This window comes from Eumetopias jubatus, unplaced genomic scaffold (assembly GCF_037043125.1).
Source record: "Eumetopias jubatus isolate StellerSeaLion01/CBP00866 unplaced genomic scaffold, mEumJub1_p1.0 scaffold_13, whole genome shotgun sequence".
NCBI classification, from domain to species: Eukaryota; Metazoa; Chordata; class Mammalia; order Carnivora; family Otariidae; genus Eumetopias; species Eumetopias jubatus.
Window position 1 is genome coordinate 63,824,030 of NW_028274819.1, and position 19,287 is coordinate 63,843,316.

Sequence of the window (19,287 nt, forward strand, 5' to 3'; positions counted from 1 at the left end):
AGAGAATAATTTAGAAACTAAACAACAGTAGAAGAGATCAATGAAACCAGGAACTGGTTCTTTGAAAAAAATCAATAAAATTGCTAAACCTCTAGCCAGATTTATCAAGAAAAAAAAAAGAAAGGACTCAAATAAATAAAATCATAAATTAGAGAGGAGACATAACAACCAACACTACAGAAATACAGACAATTCCAAGAGAATGTTATGAAAAACTATATGTCAACAAACTGGTCAACCTAGAAGAAGTGGATAAATTCCTAGAAACATATAAACTACCAAAACAGAAACAGGAAGAAATACAAATTTTGAATATACCAAAAACCAGCAAAGAATTGAATCAGTAATCAAAAAACTCCCAACAATCAAAAGTCCAGGACCAGGTGCCCTCACAGGCGAATTCTACCAAAAATTTCAAAAAAAGTTAATACCAATTCTTCTCAAACTATTCCAAAAAAATAGAAGAGGAAGGAAAACTTCCAAATTAATTCTATAATGCCAGCATTACCTTGACACCACAAACAAATAAAGATACCACTAAAAAAGAGAATTATAGGTCAATATCCCTGATGAATATAGATGCAAAAATCCTCAACAAAATATTCACAAATCAAATCTAACAATATATGTAAAAAGGCATTCACCACAATCAAATGGGATTTATTCCTGGTTTGCAAGCATGGTTCAATATTTGCAAATCAATCAATGTGATACATCACATCAATAAGAGAAAGGATAAGAACCATATACTCATTTCAATAGAACTAGAAAAAGCATCTGACAAAGTACAACATCCACCCACTCAACAAAGTAGGTGTAGCGGGAATATAACTTCCACATAATAAAGGTGATCTGTGAAAAATCTATAGCTAACATCATCCAAAATGGGGTAAAATTGAAAGCTTTTCCCCTAAGGTCAGGAGTAAGACAAGGATGTCCTATCTCACCACTTTTATTCAACATATTACTGGAAGTCCTAGCCAGAGCAATCAGGCAACAACAATAAAAGGCAGCCAAATAAGTAAGGAAGAAGTAAAACACTATTGGCACATGACATGATACTATAGAAAACCCATAGGACTCCACCAAAAAACTCCTAGATCTGATAAATTCAGTAAAGTCTCAAAATAAAAAAATCAATGTACAACAACCTGTTGCATTTCTAGAAATCACTAATGAAGCAGCAGAAACAGATATTAAGGGAAAAATCCCATTTACAAATGCGCCAAAAATAATAAGAAACCCAGGAATAAATCTAACCAAAGAGGTGAAAGACCTATACTCTGAAAGCTATAAAACACTGATGAAAGAAATTGAAGATGATACAAAGAAATGGAAAACAGGAGGAGAGGAGCAAGATGGCGGAGGAATAGGAGACCTAAATTTCGTTGGGTCCCAGGAATTCAGCTAGACAGGGATCAAACCATTCAGAACACCTACGAACTCAACAGGAGATCGAAGAAAAGAATAGCAGCAACTCTGAACAAAAAAGCGACCACTTTCTGGAAGGTAGGACGTGCAGAGAAGTGAATCCAAAGTGATGATTCGGGAAGATAGACGATGGCAGGAGGGAGCCTCCGTCAGCCGCTTCTGGCAAGTGATAGAGCAGCAGAGCACAAAATTGGAACTATTAGAAGTCTGTTCCGCTGAGGGACATCCCTCCAGTGGCTAAGCTGGGGGTGGAACCCTCGCTGGGACAGCGTGGTCTCAGGACCCTCGGGGTCACAGAAAGACCAGAGGTGCCTGAGTACAGCAGAGCTCCCAGGTATTGGAGCAGGGAAGGCAGCTGCAGAGATGGATCCGAGGAGTGGGCTCTCAGCTCGGGATTGCCATAAACTGTGATCCCCGGCACAGTCAGGCCGCTGCTCTTCCAGCAGCGACCCAATAAGCAGCAGATCTGGGGAGACCCCCCCTTCTTCCCCTGCGAGAAGTGGTGCAGGAGCGCACCACAGAAATCTGCTGGGTTTGGAGACTCCACACGGGATCGTGTGGAGATGGGGAGAGAGTAGTGATTGACTGCTTTTCTCTGGGGGCTCACTGAGGAGTGGGGCCCTGAGTTCTTGGCTCCTCTGGGGTGGAGACTGCGGCAATGCCACTTTCACTCTCTTCCTCCAAAGGTGTACAGAAAACTTGCAGGAACAAAAGCTACCGAGAGTAAACACGAGCAGATTATTTAGCCCAGCTCCCAGCAAAGACATTTGAGAACCGCTACAACAGGCGCCTCACCCAGATCAGCAAGAACAGTCAGCCAAGACCAAGGTTACAGATCAATGAGAATGGCAGAACTCCAGCGCTAGGGGAATACTGCACAAAGAATTCATGGCTTTTTTTACCATGATTCTTTAGTCTTTCAAAGTTAATTTTTGTAGTTTAATTTTTTTTTGAATTTTTCTTTTCCCCTTTTTCAACCAGCATCTTATCAAGCCCTTTTTTAAAAATCTTTTTTTTTTTCATTTTTAGAGTCATATTCTAATACTTCATAGTAGTTAACCTTATTTTTGGTACATATATATATATAAGTTGTTCTCTCTTTAAAATTTTGGGATACAGTTTCTTCTAACAGACCAAAATATGCCCTAAATCACTAGTGTATGGCTTTATTCTAGTCTCCTGCCTGATCACATTCTCTCCCTTTTCTTTTTTAATTCCTTTCCTTTTTCAACCAATGTATCAATTCCTTTTATAAAATCTTTTATAGTTTTCATCTTTACAGTCACATTCCATCCCTTCATCTTATTTACCCTTATCTTTGTATATGTATACACTTTTCATTCTTTAAAATTTTGGTAGGCACTTTCTTCTAACAGACCAAAATACGCCCAAAATCTAGTGTGGGGCACTGATCTAGTCACAAGCCTGAGCATATTTGATCATATTCTTTTTCCTTTTTATTTTTTTTTCCTTTCATTCCCTTTCTTTTCCCCCAGTTTCAGGTCTCTTCTGATTTGCTTAGGGTATATTTTATTAGGGTTTTTGTTACCCTGTTAGCATTTTGTACTCTCATTCATCCATTCTCCTCTGGACAAAATGACAAGACAGAAAAAATCACCTCAAAAAAAAAAAAAAAAAGGACAAGAGGCAGTACCAATTGCCAGGGACCTAATCAATATGGGCATTATTAACATCTCAGAACTAGAGTTCAGAATAACTACTATAAAGATGCTACCTGGGCTTGAAAAAAGCATGGAAGATATTAGAGAAACCCTTTCTAGAGAAATAAAAGACCTAAAATCTAACCAAGTCGAAATCAAAAAGGTTATTAAGGAGATGCAATCCAAAATGGAGGTTCTAACTGCTAGGATAAATGAGGCAGAAGAGAGAATTAGTGATATAGAACAAAAAATGATGGAAAATAGAGAAGCTGAGAAAGAGATAAACAACTACTGGATCACGAGGGCAGAATTCGAGAAATAAGTGATACCATAAGCTAAAGCAATATTAGAATAATTGGGATCCCAGAAGAAGAAAGAGAGAGAGGGGCAAAAGGTATATTGGAGCAAATTATAGCAGAGAACTTCCCTACTTTGGGGAATGAAACAGGCATCAAAATCCAGAAGGCAGAGAATCAATAAAAATAGGTCAACACCCCAACATCTAATGGTAAAACAGACAAGTCTCAGAGACAGAGAAAATCCTGAAAGCAGCTCGGGATAAGAAATATGTAAACTACAGTTGTAGAAACATTAGATTGGCAACAGACCTATCCACAGAGGCCTGTCCGGACAGAAAACACTGGCATGATATCTTCAGAGCACTAAAACAGAAAAATATGCAGCCAAGAATACTATATCCAGCTAGGCTGTCATTGAAAATAGAAGGAGAGATAAAAACATTCCAGGAAAAACAAAAACTAAAGCAATCTGCAAACACAAAACCAGCCCTACAAGAAATATTGAAAGGGGTCCTCTAAGCAAAGAGAGAACCTAAAAATAACAGACCAGAAAGGACCACAGACAATATACAGTAACAGTCACCTTCGAGGCAAAACAATGGCACTAAATTCATATCTTTCAAGTTACTCTGAATGTAAATGGGCTAAATGCCCCAATCAAAAGACACAGGCTACCAGGTTGGATAAAAAAATAAGACCCATCGATATGCTGTCTGCAAGAGACTCGTTTTAGACCCAAAGACACCCCCAGATTGAAAGTGAGGGGGTGGAAAACAATTTACCATGCTAATGGACACCAAAAGAAAGCTGGGGTGGCAATTCTTATATCAGACAAATTAGATTTTAAAACAAAGACTATAATAAGAGATGAGGAAGAACACTATATCCTACTTAAAGGGTCTGTCCAACAAGAAGATCTAACACTTGTAAATATCTATGCCCCTAACGTGGGAACAGCCAATTATATAAGCCAATTCACAACAAAAGTGAAGAAACACATCAACAACAATGCAACAATAGTAGGGGACATTAACAACCCCTTCACTAAAATGGACAGATCTTCTAAGCAAAAGATCAACAAGGAAATAAAGACTTTAAATGAACACTGGACCAAATGGACTTCACAGACATATTCAGAACATTCCATCCAAAGCAACAAAATACACATTCTTCTCTAGTGCCCATGGAACATTCTCCAGAACAGATCGCTTCCTAGGTGACAAATCAGGTCTCAACAGGTACCAAAAGATTGGGATCATTCCCTGCATATTTTCAGACCACAATACTTTGAAACTAGAACTCAATCACAAGAGGAAAGTCAGAAAGAACTCAAATACATGGAGGCTAAAGAGCATCCTACTAAAGAATGAATGGGTCAACGAGGAAATTAAAGAAGAATTTAAAAAATTCATGGAAACCAGTGAAAATGAAAACAGAGCTCTTCAAAATCTTTGAGATGCAACAAAGGCAGTCCTAAGAGGAAAGCATATAGCAATACAAGCCTTTCTCAAGAAACAAGAAAGGTCTCAAATATAAAACCTAACCCTACACCTAAAGGAGCTGGAGAAAGAACAGCAAATAAAGCCTAAACCCAGCAGGAGAAGAGAAAAAATAAAGATCAGAGCAGAAATCAATGAAATAGAAACCAAAAGAACAGTAGAACAGATCAACAAAACTAGGAGCTGGTTCTTTGAAAGAATTAACAAGATTGATAAACCCCTGGCCAGACTTATCCAAAAGAGAAATGACCAAAATAAATAAAATCATGAATGAAAGAGGAGAGATCACAACCATCACCAAAGAAATACAAACAATTATAAGAACAGATTATGAGCAACTATATGCCAGCAATTCAGATAATCTGGAAGAAATGGATGCATTCCTAGAGATGTATCAACTACCAAAACTGAACCAGGAAGAACTAGAAAACCTGAACAGACCTATAACCACTAAGGAAATTGAAGCAGTCATCAAAAATCTCCCAAGAAACAAAAGCCCAGGGCCAGATGGCTTCCCAGGGGAATACTACAAAACATTTAGAGAAGAATTCATACCTATTCTTCTGAAACTGTTCCAAAAAATAGAAATGGAAGGAAAACTTCCAAATTCGTTTTATGAGGCTACCATTACCTTGATCCCAAAACCAGAAAAAGACCCTATCAAAAAGAATTACAGACCAATATCCTTGATGAACATGGATGCAAAAATTCTCAACAAAATACTAGCCAATAGGATCCAAAAGTACATTAAAAGGAGTATTCACCATGACCAAGTGGGATTTATCCCTGGGCTGCAAGGTTGGTTCAACATCCACAAGTCAATCAGTGTGATACAATACATTAATAGAAGAAAGAACAAGAATCATATGATCCTCTCAATAGATGCAGAAAAAGCATCTGACCAAGTACAGCATCCTTTCTTTAACAAACTCTTCAGAGTACAGGGATAGAGGATACATACCTCAACATCATAAAAGCCATCTATGAAAAACCCACAGCAAATATCATTCTCAATGGGGAAAAACTGAGAACTTTCCCCCAAGGTCAGGAACATGACAGGGATGTCCACTATCACCACTTCTATTCAACATAGTACTAGAAGTCCTAGCCACAGCAATCAGACAACAAAAAGAAATAAAAGCATACAAATTGGCAAAGAAGAAGTCAAACTCTTACTCTTCACAGATGATATGATACTTCATGTGGAAAACCCAAAAGACTCCACCCCAAAACTGCTGGAACTCAAACAGGAATTCAGTAAAGTGGCAGGATATAAAATCAATGCACAGAAAACAGTGGCATTCCTGTACACCAACAACAAGACAGAAGAAAGAGAAATTAAGGAGTCGATCCAATTTACAATTACACCCAAAACCATAAGATACCTAGGAATAAATCTAACCAAAGTGGCAAAGGATCTGTACTCAGAAAACTATAAAATACTCATGAAAGAAATTGAGGAAGACACAAAGAAATGGAAAAGCATTCTGTGCTCATGGATTGGAAGAACATATATTGTGAAGATGTCAGTGCTACATAGAGCAATCTGCACATTGAATGCAATCCCTATCAAAATGCCACGCACTTTTTTCAAAGAAATGGAACAAATAATCCTAAAATTTGTATGGAACCAGAAAAGACCCCAAATAGCCAGAGGCATGTTGAAAAAGAAAAGCAAAGCTGGTGGCATCACAATTCCGGACTTCCAGCTCTATTACAAAGCTGTCAGCACCAAGACAGTATGGTACTGGCACAAAAACAGACATATAGATCAATGGAACAGAACAGAGAGCCCAGAAATGGACAGTCAACTCTATGGTCAACTAATCTTTGACAAAGCAGGAAAGAATGTCCAATGGGAAAAAGACAGTCTCTTCAACAAATGGTGTTGGGAAAATTGGATAGCCACATGCAGAAGAATGAAACTGGACCTTTTCCTTACACCACATACAAAAATAGACTCAAAATGGTTGAAAGACCTCAATGTGAGACAGGAGTCCATCAAAATCCTAAAGGAGAGCTCAGGCAGCAACCTCTTCAACCTCAGCCGCAGCAACTTCTTCCTAGAAACATCACGAAAGGCAAGGGAAGCAAGGGCAAAAATGAACTATTGGGACTTCATCAAGATAAAAAGCTTTTGCACAACAAAAGAAACAGTCCACAAAACCAAAAGACAACTGACAGAATGGGAGAAAATATTTGCAAATGACATATCAGATAAAGGGCTAGTATCCAAAATCTCTAAAGAACTTATCAAACTCAACACCCAAAGAACAAATAATCCAATCAAGAAATGGGCAGAAGACAGGAACAGACATTTGTCCAAAGAAGACATGGGCCAACAGACACATGAAAAAGTGTTCAACATCGCTCGGCATCAGGGAAATCCAAATCAAAACCTCAATGAGATACCACCTCACACCAGTCAGAATGGCTAAAATTAACAAGTCAGGAAATGACAGATGTTGATTGGGATGCGGAGAAAGGGGAACACTCCTACACTGTTGGTGGGAATGCAAGCTGGTGCAGCCACTCTGGAAAACAGTATGGAGGTTCCTCAAAACGCTGAAAATAGAGCTCCCCTATGATCCAGCAATTGCACTACTGGGTATTTAACCCAAAGATGCAAATGTAGGGATCCGAAGGCGTATATGCACCCTGATGTTTATAGCAGCAATGTCCACAATAGCCAAACTGTGGAAAGAGCCAAGATGTCCATCCACAGATGAATGGATAAAGAAGTGGTATATATATATACAATGCAATATTATGCAGCCATCAAAAGGAATGAAATCTTGCCATTTGCAATGGACATGGATGGAACTGGAGGGTATTATGCTAAGTGAAATAAGTCAATCAGAGAAAGACAGGTATCATATGACCTCACTGATATGAGGAATTCTTAATCTCAGGAAACAAACTGAGGATTGCTGGAGTGGTGGGGAATGGGAGGGATGGAGTGGCTGAGTAATAGACACTGGGAAATGTATGTGCTATGGTGAGCGCTGTGAATTGTGTAAAACTGTTGAATCACAGACCTGTACCTCTAAAATAAATAATACATTATACGTTAAAAAAAAGAAAAAGAAGATAGCAGGAGGGGAAGGATGAAGGGGGGGAAATCAGAGGGGGGCAATGAACCTGAGAGACTATGGACTCTGAGAAAGACACTGAGGGTTCTAGAGGCGAGGGGGGGTGGAGGATGGTTTAACCAGGTGATGGGTATTAAAAAGGGCACGTACTGAATGGAGGACTGGGTGTTATACACAAACAATGAATCATGGAACACTACATCAAAAACTAATGATGTAATGTATGGTTATTAACATAACATAACAAAAAAAAGTAATGGAAAAACATTGCATGCTAATGGATTAGAAGAACAAATATCGTTAAAATGTCCATACTACCCAAAGCAATCTACACATTTAATGCAGTCGCTATCAAAATACTACCAGCATTTTTCATAGAACTACAATAAAGAATTCTAAAATTTATATGGAACCACAAAAGACCCCAAATAACCAAAGTAATCTTGAAAAAGTAAAGCAAAGCTGGAGGCATCACAATTCTGGACTTCAAGTTATATTACAAAGCTGTAGTAATCAAAACATTATGGCACAAAATAGACACATAGATCAATGGAACAGAGTAGAAAACCCAGAAGTGAACCCACAACTTAAACTTCAATAAAGCAGCGAAGAATATCCAGTGGGAAAAAGACAGTCTCTTCCAACAAATGGTGTTGGGAAAATTGGACAGCAACATGCAAAAGAAAGAAACTGGACCACTTTTTTTTCACCATATACAAAAATAAATTCAAAATGGTTAAAACCTAATGTGAAACCTGAAACCATAAAAATCCTACAGGAAAACACAAGCAATTACCTCTTTGGCATTCACCGAAGCAACTTTTTTCCAGATATGTCTCCTGAGACAAGGGAAACAAAAGCAAAAATAAACTATTGGGACTACATCAAAATAAAAAATTTCTGCACAACAAAGGAAATGATCAACAAAACTAAAAGGCAACCTACTGAATGGGAGAAGATATTTGCAAATGACATATCCAGTAAAGGGTTAGTATACAAAATATATGAAGAACTTATAAAACCCAACACCCAAAAAACTATTAATCCATTTTAAAAATGGGAAGAAAACATGAACAGACATTTCTCCAAAGAAGGCATACAGATACTAACAGATACATGAAAAGATGTTCATCATCACTGATCATCAGGGAAATGCAAGTCAAAACTATAATGTAATACCATCTCACATCTGTCAGAATGGCTAAAATCAACAACACAAGAAACAAGGGTTGGCAAGGATGGGGGTAAGGAACCCTCTTGCACTGTTAGTGGGAATGCAAACTGGTGCAGCCACTCTGGAAAACAGTGTGGAGGAGGTTCCTCAAAAAATTAAAAATAAAACTGTCCTATGATCCAGCAATCACACTACTGGACATTTATCCAAAGAATACAAAATCACTAATTCAAAGGGGTACATGCACCCCTATATTTATAGCAGCATTATTTACAATAGCCAAGATATGGAAGCAGCCCAGGTATCCATCAATTGATGAATGGATAAAGAAGTTATATATATATGTGTGTATACATATATATATATAATGGAATATTATTAAGCCATAAAAATGAATGATATCTTGCCATTTGCAATGACATGGTTGGAGCTAGAGACTATAATGCTAAGCAAAATAAGTCAGTCAGAAAAAGACAAATACCATATGATTTCACTCATATGTGGAATTTAAGCAACAAAACAAACAAGAAAAAGAAGAAAAAAAGAGTGCGAGAGAGTGACGGAGAGATACAAATCAAGAAACAGACCCTATGTTATGGAGAACTTATGGTTACCAGAGGGGAGATGGGTGGGGAGGACGGGCAAAATAGCTGATGGGGATTAATGAGTGCACTTTTTGTGATGAGCACCAGGTGTCATATGGAAGTACTGAATCACTATATTGTACACCTGAAATTAATATAACGCTGTATTCAACTGGAAATTTAAAAAGGAAAAAAATTAAAATCTCTCCTTCAACTGATCACAAAAAAATTAAACATTCCTGCATTATAATAGAATACTAGAAATACAATCAGTGACAAGCTGGGGAAAAAATATTTTTTTAAGAAATAAAAGAAGGCACTGCAATCATAAAATAGAAATAAAAGTTTATTAAAAATAAAAAGAGAAGATGGCAGAGGACTGGATTTCGTCTGGTCTCAGGAATTCAGCTGAATAAGGATCAAACCATTCTGAACACCTACGAACTCAACAGGAGATCAAAGAGAAGAATAGCAACAACTCTCTGAACAGAAACCGATCACTTACTGGAAGGTAGGACGTTCGGAGAAGTGAATCCAAGGCGATATTCGGGATAGATGGCGGGGGAGGGGGTCTCCGTAGGCTGCTACTGGCAAGTGATAGACCAGCGGAGCACAACAACGGAACTTTTAGAAGTCGGCTGCGCTAAGGGACGTCGCTCCAGTGGCTAAGCGGGGGGGTCTCACTCGTGGGACAGTGTGGTCTCAGGATCCTCGGGGTCACAGAAAGACGGGGGTGCCTGAGAGCAGCACAGCTCCCTGGTATCAGAGCAGGGAAGCCGGCTGCAAAGACAGAGCCAAGGCGCAGGCTCTCAGCTCGGGGTTGCCATAAACTGTGATCTGCGGGCCAGTCGGGCCACTCCTCCTCCAGCAGGGACCCAACAAGCAGCAGACCCAGACAGACTCCCCTTTCTCCCCCAGGAGGAGTGGCGCAGGAGCGCAAAACAGGGATCTGCTGGGTTTGGAGACTCCACACCAAGTCGGGTGCCAGAGATAGAAATGCTCAGTCACAGGCCAGGTGAGCACAGAGTGCGGCCGGAGAACGGGGACACGGGAGTGACTGCTTTTCTCTGGGGGTGCACTGAGGAGCGGAGCCCCGAGTTCTCGGCTCCTCCAGGGTGGAGATTGGGAGGCCACCATTTTCACTCTCCTCCTCCAAAGCTGTACAGAAAGCTTGCAGGGAACAAAAGCTCCCAAGAGCAAAACCAAGCAGATTGCTTAGCCCGGACCTGACAAGGGCAAGCCAATTCCGCCTCAGGCTAACACATTTGGGAACCATGGCAACAGGCCCCTCCCCCAGAAGATCAGCACGAACAGCCAGGCAAGACCAAGTTTACCGATCAAGGAGAACGGGAGAACTCCAGCACTAGGGGAGTACTGCACATAGAATTCATGGATTTTTTACCACGATTCATTAGTTTTTCAAAGTTAATTTTTTTTACCTTTTTTTTAATTTTTCTTTTTCCCTTTTTCAACCAACATCTTATCAATCCCTTCTTGAAAAAAAATTTTTATATTTTTCATTTTTAGAGTCATATTCTATCCCTTCATAGTAGATACCCTTATTTTTGGCATATATATAAAAGTTGTTCTCTTTAAAATTGTGAGATACAATTTCTTCTAACAGATCAAAATATACCCTAAATCACTATTGTATGGCTTTGTTCTAGTCTCCTGCCTGATCACATTCTCTCCCTTTTTTTTTTTAAATCTTCTTCTTTCTTTTTTCAAACAACTACTTATGTTATCAATTCCTTTTATACAATCTTTTATAATTTTCATCTTTACAGTCATCTTCCATCCCTTCATAGTATCAACCCTTATTTTGTACATATATAAGTCTTTCTTTCTTTAAAATTTTCGGAGGCACTTTCTTCTAACGGATCAAAACATCCAAAATCTAGTGTGTGGCACTGATCTATGCATTAGCCTGATCATATTTGATCATATTCTGTTTTTTTTTGTTTTGTTCTGTTTTTGTTTGTTTTTATCTTTTTTTTTCTTTTATTTTTCCTCTTTCTTTCTTCTTTCTTTCCCTTTCTCTTCCCCTGGTTTCAGGTCTTTTATGATTTGTTTAGAGTATACTTGCTGGGGACATTGTTAACCTGTTAGCATTTTGTTCTCTCATTCATCTAGTCTCCTCTGGACAAATGACAAGACGAAAAAAATCACCTAAGCGAAAAGAACAAGAGGTAGTACCGTCTGCCAGGGACCTACTCAATATGGACATTAGTATGATGTCGGACCTATATTTCAGAATCATGATCTTAAAGATACTACTGGGCTTGAAAAAAGCATGGAAGTTATTAGAGAAACCCTTCCTGGAGAAATAAAGGAACTAAAATCTAACCAAATCGAAATCAAAAAGGCTATTGATGAAGTACAATAAAAAATGGAGGCACTAACTGCTAGGATAAATGAGGCAGAAGAAAGAATCAGCGATATAGAAGACCAAATGATGGAAAATAAAGAAGCTGAGAAAAAGAGAGATGAACAACTACAGGATCACGAGGGCAGAGTTCGAGAGATAAGTGATACAATAAGATGAAACAACATTAGAATAATTGGGATCCCAGAAGAAGAAAGAGAGGGGCAGAAGATTTACTGGAGCAAATTATAGCAGAGAACTTCCCTAATTTGGGAAAGGAAACAGGCATCAAAATTCAGGAGGCACAGAGAACCCCTCTCAAAATCAATAAAAATAGGTCAACACCCTGACATCTAATAGTAAAACTTACGAGTCTCAGAGACAAAGAGAAAATTTTGAAAGCAGCTCGGGAGAAGAGATATGTAACCTATTATGGTAGAAATATTAGAATGGCAACAGACCTACCCACAGACACCTGGCAGGCCAGAAAGGACTGGCATGATATCTTCAGAGCACTAAACGAGAAAAATATGCAGCCAAGAATACTATATCCAGCTAGGCTGCCATTGAAAATAGAAGGAGAGATAAAAAGCTTCCAGAACAAACAAAAACTAAAGGAATTTGCAAACACGAAACCAGCCCTCCAAGAAATATTGAAAGGGGTCCTCTAAGCAAAGAGAGAGCCTAAAAGCAGCATAGACCAGAAAGGAACACAGACAATATACAGTAACAGTCACCTTACAGGCAATACAATGGCACTAAATTTGTATCTTTCAATAGTTACCCTGAATGTAAATGGGCTCAATGCCCCAATCAAAAGACACAGGCTATCAGAATGGATTAAAAAACAAGACCCATCATTATGCCATCTGCAAGAGACTCATTTTAGACCCAAAGACACCCCCAGATTGAAAGTGAGGGGGTGGAAAACCATTTACCATGCTAAGGAACACCAAAAGAAAGCTGGGGTGGCAATCCTTATATCAGACAAATTAGATTTTAAAACAAAGACTGTAATAAGAGATGAGGAAGGACACTATATCCTACTTAAAAGGTCTATCCAACAAGATCTAACACTTGTAAATATCTATGCCCCTAACATGGGAGCAGCCAATTATATAAGGCAAATAATAACCAAAGCGAAGAAACACATTGACAACAACACAATAATAGTGGGGGACTTTAACACCCCCCTGACTGAAATGGACAGATCATCTAAGCAAAAGATCAACAAGGAAATAAAGACTTTAAACGACACACTGGACCAAACGGACTTCACAGACACATTCAGAACATTCCATCCAAAGCAACGGAATACACATTCTTCTCTAGTGCCCATGGAACATTCTCCAGAATAGATCACATCCTAGGTCACAAATAAGGTTTCAACCAGTACCAAAAGACTGGGATTGTTCCCTGCATATTTTCAGACCACAGTGCTTTGAAACTAGAACTCAATCATAATTGGAGAGTCAGAAAGAACTCAAACACCTGGAGGCTAAAGAGCATCCTACTAAAAAATGAATGAGTCCACCAGGAAATTAAAGAAGAATTTAAAAAATTCATGGAAACCAATGAAAATGAAAACACAACTGTTCAAAATCTTTGGGATACAGCAAAGGCAGTCCTGAGAGGAAAGTATATAGCAATACAAGCCTTTCTCAAGAAACAAGAAAGGTCTCAAAGACACAACCTAACCCTACACCTAAAGGAGCTACAGAAAGAACAACAAATAGAGCCTAAACCCAGCAGGAGAAGAGAAATAATAAAGATCAGAGCAGAAATCAATGAAATAGAAACAAAAAGAACAGTAGAACAGATCAACGAAACTAGGAGATGGTTCTTTGAAAGAATTAACAAGATTGATAAACCCTTGACCAGACTTAGCAAAAAGAAAAGAGAAATGACCCAAATCAACAAAATCATGAATGAAAGAGGAGAGATCACAACCAACACCAAAGACATACAAACAATTATAAGAACATATTATGAGCAACTCTATGCCAGCAAATTAGATAACCTGGAAGAAATGGGTGCATTCCTAGAGATGTATCAACTACCAAAATTGAAGCAGGAAGAAATAGAAAACCTAAACAGACCTATAACCACTAAGAAAATTGAAGCAGTCATCAAAAACCTCCCAAGAAACAAAACCCCAGGGCCAGATGGCTTCCCAGGGGAATTCTACCAGACATTTAAAGAAGAATTAATACCTATTCTCCTGAAACTGTTCAAAAAAATAGAAATGGAAGGAAAACTTCCAAACTCATTTTAGGAGGCCACCATTACCTTGATCCCCAAACCAGACAAAGACCCCATCAAAAAGGAGAATGACAGACAAATATCCTTGATGAACATGGATGCAAAAATTCTCAACAAAATACTAGCCAATAGGATCCAACAGACATTAAAGGGATTATTCACCATGACCAAGTGGGATTTATCCCTGGGCTGCAAGGTTGGTTCAACATCTGCAAATCAATCAATGTGATACAATATAGCAACAAAAGAAAGAACAAGAATAATATGATCCTCTCAAAAGATGCAGAAAAAGCATTTGACCAAGTACAGCATCCCTTCTTGATCAAAACTCTTCAGAGGTTAGGGATAGAGGGTACATACGTCAATATCATAAAAGCCGTCTATGAAAAACGCACAATGAATATCATTCTCAATGGGGAAAAGCTGAGAGCTTTTCCCCTAAGGTCAGGAACGCAGTAGGGATGTCCACTCTCACCACTGCTATTCAACATAGTATTAGAAGTCCTAGCCACAGCAATCAGACAACAAAAAGAAATCAAAGGCATCCAAATCGGCAAAGAGGAAGTCAAACTCTCTTTGCAGATGATATGATACTGTATGTGGAAAATCCAAAAGACTCCACCCCAAAACTGCTAGAACTCAAACAAGAATTCAGTAAAGTGGCAGGATATAAAATCAATGCACAGAAATCAGTGGCATTCCTATACACCAACAACAAGACAGAAGAGAGACAAGTTAAGGAGTCGATCCCATTTACAATTGCACCCAAAACCATTAAGATACCTAGGAATAAATCTAACCAAAGAGGCAAAGGATCTGTACTCAGAAAACTATAAAATACTCATGAAAGAAATTGAGGAAAACACAAAGAAATGGAAAAACGTTCCATGCTCATGACTGGAAGAACAAACATTGTGAAGATGTCAATGCTACCTAGAGCAATCTACACATTCAATGCAATCCCCATCAAAATACCATCCACTTTTTTCAAAGAAATGGAACAAACAATCCTAAAATTTGTATGGAACCAGAAGAGACCCCGAATAGCCAGAGGAATGTTGAAAAAGCAAAGCAAAGCTGGCGGCATCAAAATTCCTGACTCCCAGCTCTATTACAAAGCTGTCATCATCAAGACAGTATGGTACTGGCACAAAAACAGACACACAGATCAATGGAACAGAATAGAGAGCCCAGAAATGGACCCTCAACTCTATGGTCAACTCATCTTAGACAAAGCAGGAGAGAATGTCCAATGGGAAAAAGATAGTCTCTTCAACAAATGGTGTTGGGAAAATTGGACAGCCACATGCAGAAGAAGAAACTGGACCTTTTCCTTACACCACACACAAAAGTAAGACTCCAAATGGTTGAAAGACCTAAACGTGAGACAGGAGTCCATCAAAATCCTAAAGGAGAACACAGGTAGCAACCTCTTCGAACTCAGCCGCAGCAACTTCTTCCTAGAAACATCACGAAAGGCAAGGGAAGCAAGGGCATAAATGAACTCTTGGGACTTCATCAAGACAAAAAGCTTTTGCACACCAAAAGAAACAGTCCACAAAACCAAAAGACAACTGACAGAATGGGAGAAAATATTTGCAAATGACATATCAGATAAAGGGCTAGTATCCAAAATCTCTAAAGAACTTATCAAACTCAACACCCAAAGAACAAATAATCCAATCAAGAAATGGGCAGAAGACATGAACAGACATTTTTCCAAAGAAGACATCCAAATGGCCAACAGAAAAATGAAAAAGTGCTCAACATCGCTCAGCATCGGGAAAATCCAAATCAAAACCTCAATGAGATATCACCTCACACCAGTCAGAATGGCTAAAATTAACAAGTCAGGAAACGACAGATGTTGGCGGGGATGCGGAGAAAGGGGAACTCTCCTACACTCTTTTTGGGAATGCAAGTTGGTGCAACCACTCTGGAAAACAGTATGGAGGTTCCTCAAACAGTTGAAAATAGAGCTACCATATGATCCAGCAATTGCACTACTGGGTATTTACCAGAAAGATACAAATGTAGGGATCCGAAGGGGTACATGCACCCCAATGTTTATAGCAGCAATGTCCACAATAGCCAAAATGTGGAAAGAGCCAAGATGTCCAACGACAGATGAATGGATAAAGAAGATGTGCTATATATACACAATGGCATGTTATGCAGCCATCAAAAGGAATGAGATCTTGCCATTTGCAACGGCGTGGATGGAACTGGAGGGTGTTATGCTGAGTGAAATAAGTCAATCAGAGAAAGACATGTATCATATGACCTCACTGATATGAGGAATTCTTAATCTCAGGAAACAAACTGAGGGTTTCTGGAGTGGTGGGGGGTTGGGAGGGATGGGATGGCTGGGTGATAGACATTGGGGAGGGTATGCGCTATGGCGAGTGCTGTGAATTGGGCAAGACTGTTGAATCACAGATCTGTACCCCTGAAGCAAATAATGCAATATATGTTAAGAAAAAAAAAAGAAGAAGAAGAAGATAGCAGGAGGGGAGGAATGAAGGGGGGAAATTGGAGGGGGAGACCAACCATGAGAGACAATGGACTCTGAAAAACAAACTGAGGGTTCTAGAGGGGAGGGGGGTGGGGGGATGGGTTAGCCTGGTGATGGGTATTAAAGAGGGCACGTTCTGCATGGAGCACTGGGTGTTATGCACAAACAGTGAATCATGGAACACTACATCCAAAACTAATGATGTAATGTATGGTGATTAACATAACAATAAAAAATTATAAAAAAATAAATCTTAAAAAAAATTCTCATGGTTTTGTAACTATGTATGCTGACAGAGGTTAAGTAGACTTATTGTGGTGAATATTTCACAAATATATACAAATATTAAATCATTATGTTGCATACCTGAAATTTACATGATGTTGGATATCAATTATAGCTCAATAAAGATAAAATGATTTGTTTGTTTGGGGGGGTAGGGGAGGCACCAGCAGGGGGAGGGGCGGAGTTCAGAGAAGCAGACTCCCCGCTGAACAGGGGGATGGATGTGAGGTTTGATCCCGGGACCCTGGGATCATGCCCTGAGCCAAAGGCAGATGCTTAGCCAACTGGGCCACCCACGTGCCCCAAAGATAAAATGATATAAAAGAAAACCTTTACTAGGGTTACTTTCATTTTCTTAGTGACTGAAATAAAAATCAGATAAGCTGAATTTTCAACCTAGTTTACCTAAAAATGATCTGTGTGACCTGAGTAAGTCATTTAACCTTTTATTAGCTTCAGTACTCCCATCAATATACAAAGTATATAGTTCAACAGCTTCATTTTATTCATAAAGTTTCATTTTCATGATTTCAGAGAAACTAATACTCAAAATACTCACCAAAATGCTCAAGTCTCCAATTTACTTGATATATATCTGATTTAACATATTCTTTTAAATTCCTTTTAGATAAAATTAAATTTAAATTCTAAAAGTAATACAGCTTTTTTATAACTTCAAGAAATAAAGACAAACATAAAATAAGAAGTGCAAACCCCACTTCCCTGATTTAAATCCCATAACCTAGAGTGGTAGAGTAGGCACAGGAATATCCACCCTTCCTCCCATGCCCACACTGTCATCCCCAGAAACTGGGAATATGAAGAAGGAATTAAGGTCTCTTATCTGTTGATTTAGAGATAGGGAGATTATTCTGGATTGTCTGGGTAGGCCCCATATAATCACAAGGGAGCTTATAAATGAAAGAGGAACATAAAACAGGCAAAGTCAGTGACAAGAGAATAAGGTTGAAGTGATAAAATGGGAGGACTCGATCTGTCATTGCTGGTTTTGAAGACAGAAGGGGCCCCAATCCAAGAACTGTGGGTAGCCTCCTGAAGCTGGAAAGGCAAGGGAAAGGATTCTATTCTAGAGCCACCAGAGGGAATGCAGCCTTGCAATGCCTTGATTTTAGCCTGGAGAGACTCAGTTTGAACTTCTGACCCCAGGAACTGTAAGATAATAAATCTGTGTTGCTTCAAGTAACTTAAGTAACTTGCTATAGCAGGCACAGAAAACTAATAAGCAGGTTAACCTCTGTTAGTAATCTGTTGACTATATTACTAGACATTCTTTGGTACCTAAATAAAGGTATATTAATAAAAAAAAAAAGAATTGACTCAAAACGGCATTTTCTTGATATCTTGATTTCATTATCATATGAAACTATCTCCAAAGCCAATGTGAACATCTAGCAAATGGGTGAAATTGTACAACTTAAAGTGCATTAGGCCTCCTGACACATTTTTAGTGCTGTTCATCAAAGGCAATGAAAAACCTAAGATGTTACTGAAGGGGAAATCAGAAGAGAAGCTTTTGATGTGAAAGGTTCTCATTAATAAAGGATTATATAGGTATTTCCATTAGAAGAGAAATTATTTAGCAACAAGCATGCATCAGCCCCTACTGTTGTGTAGCAAATTGCCCTAAAAGTTAGTGACTTAAAAGTGTTTCACAGGGGTGCCTGGGTGGCTCAGTCGGTTAGTGTCCTAATGTTGATTTCATCTCAGGACATGATCTTAGCTTCCTGGGATTAAGCCCTGCATCAGGCTCTGCACTCAGCATGGAGTCTGCTTGTCCCTCTCCCTCTGCTCCTCAAATAAGTGTGTGCGATCACAAATAAATAAATAAATAAAATATTTTTTTACAAAAGTGTTTCACAGACTCTTAACTATAAAGAACAAACTGACAGTAACCAGAGGGGGATGGTGGGGGAATGAGTGAAATAGGTGATGGGGATTAAGGAGTACACTTGTCTTGATGAGCACCTGATGATGGATGTAAGTGCTGAATCACTATATTATATACTAGAAACCAATATAACACTATGCTAACTACAGTGGAATTAAAAAAAAAAAAACTTAATTTAAAAAAAACTGTTTCAGTGGGTCAGGAATCTGGG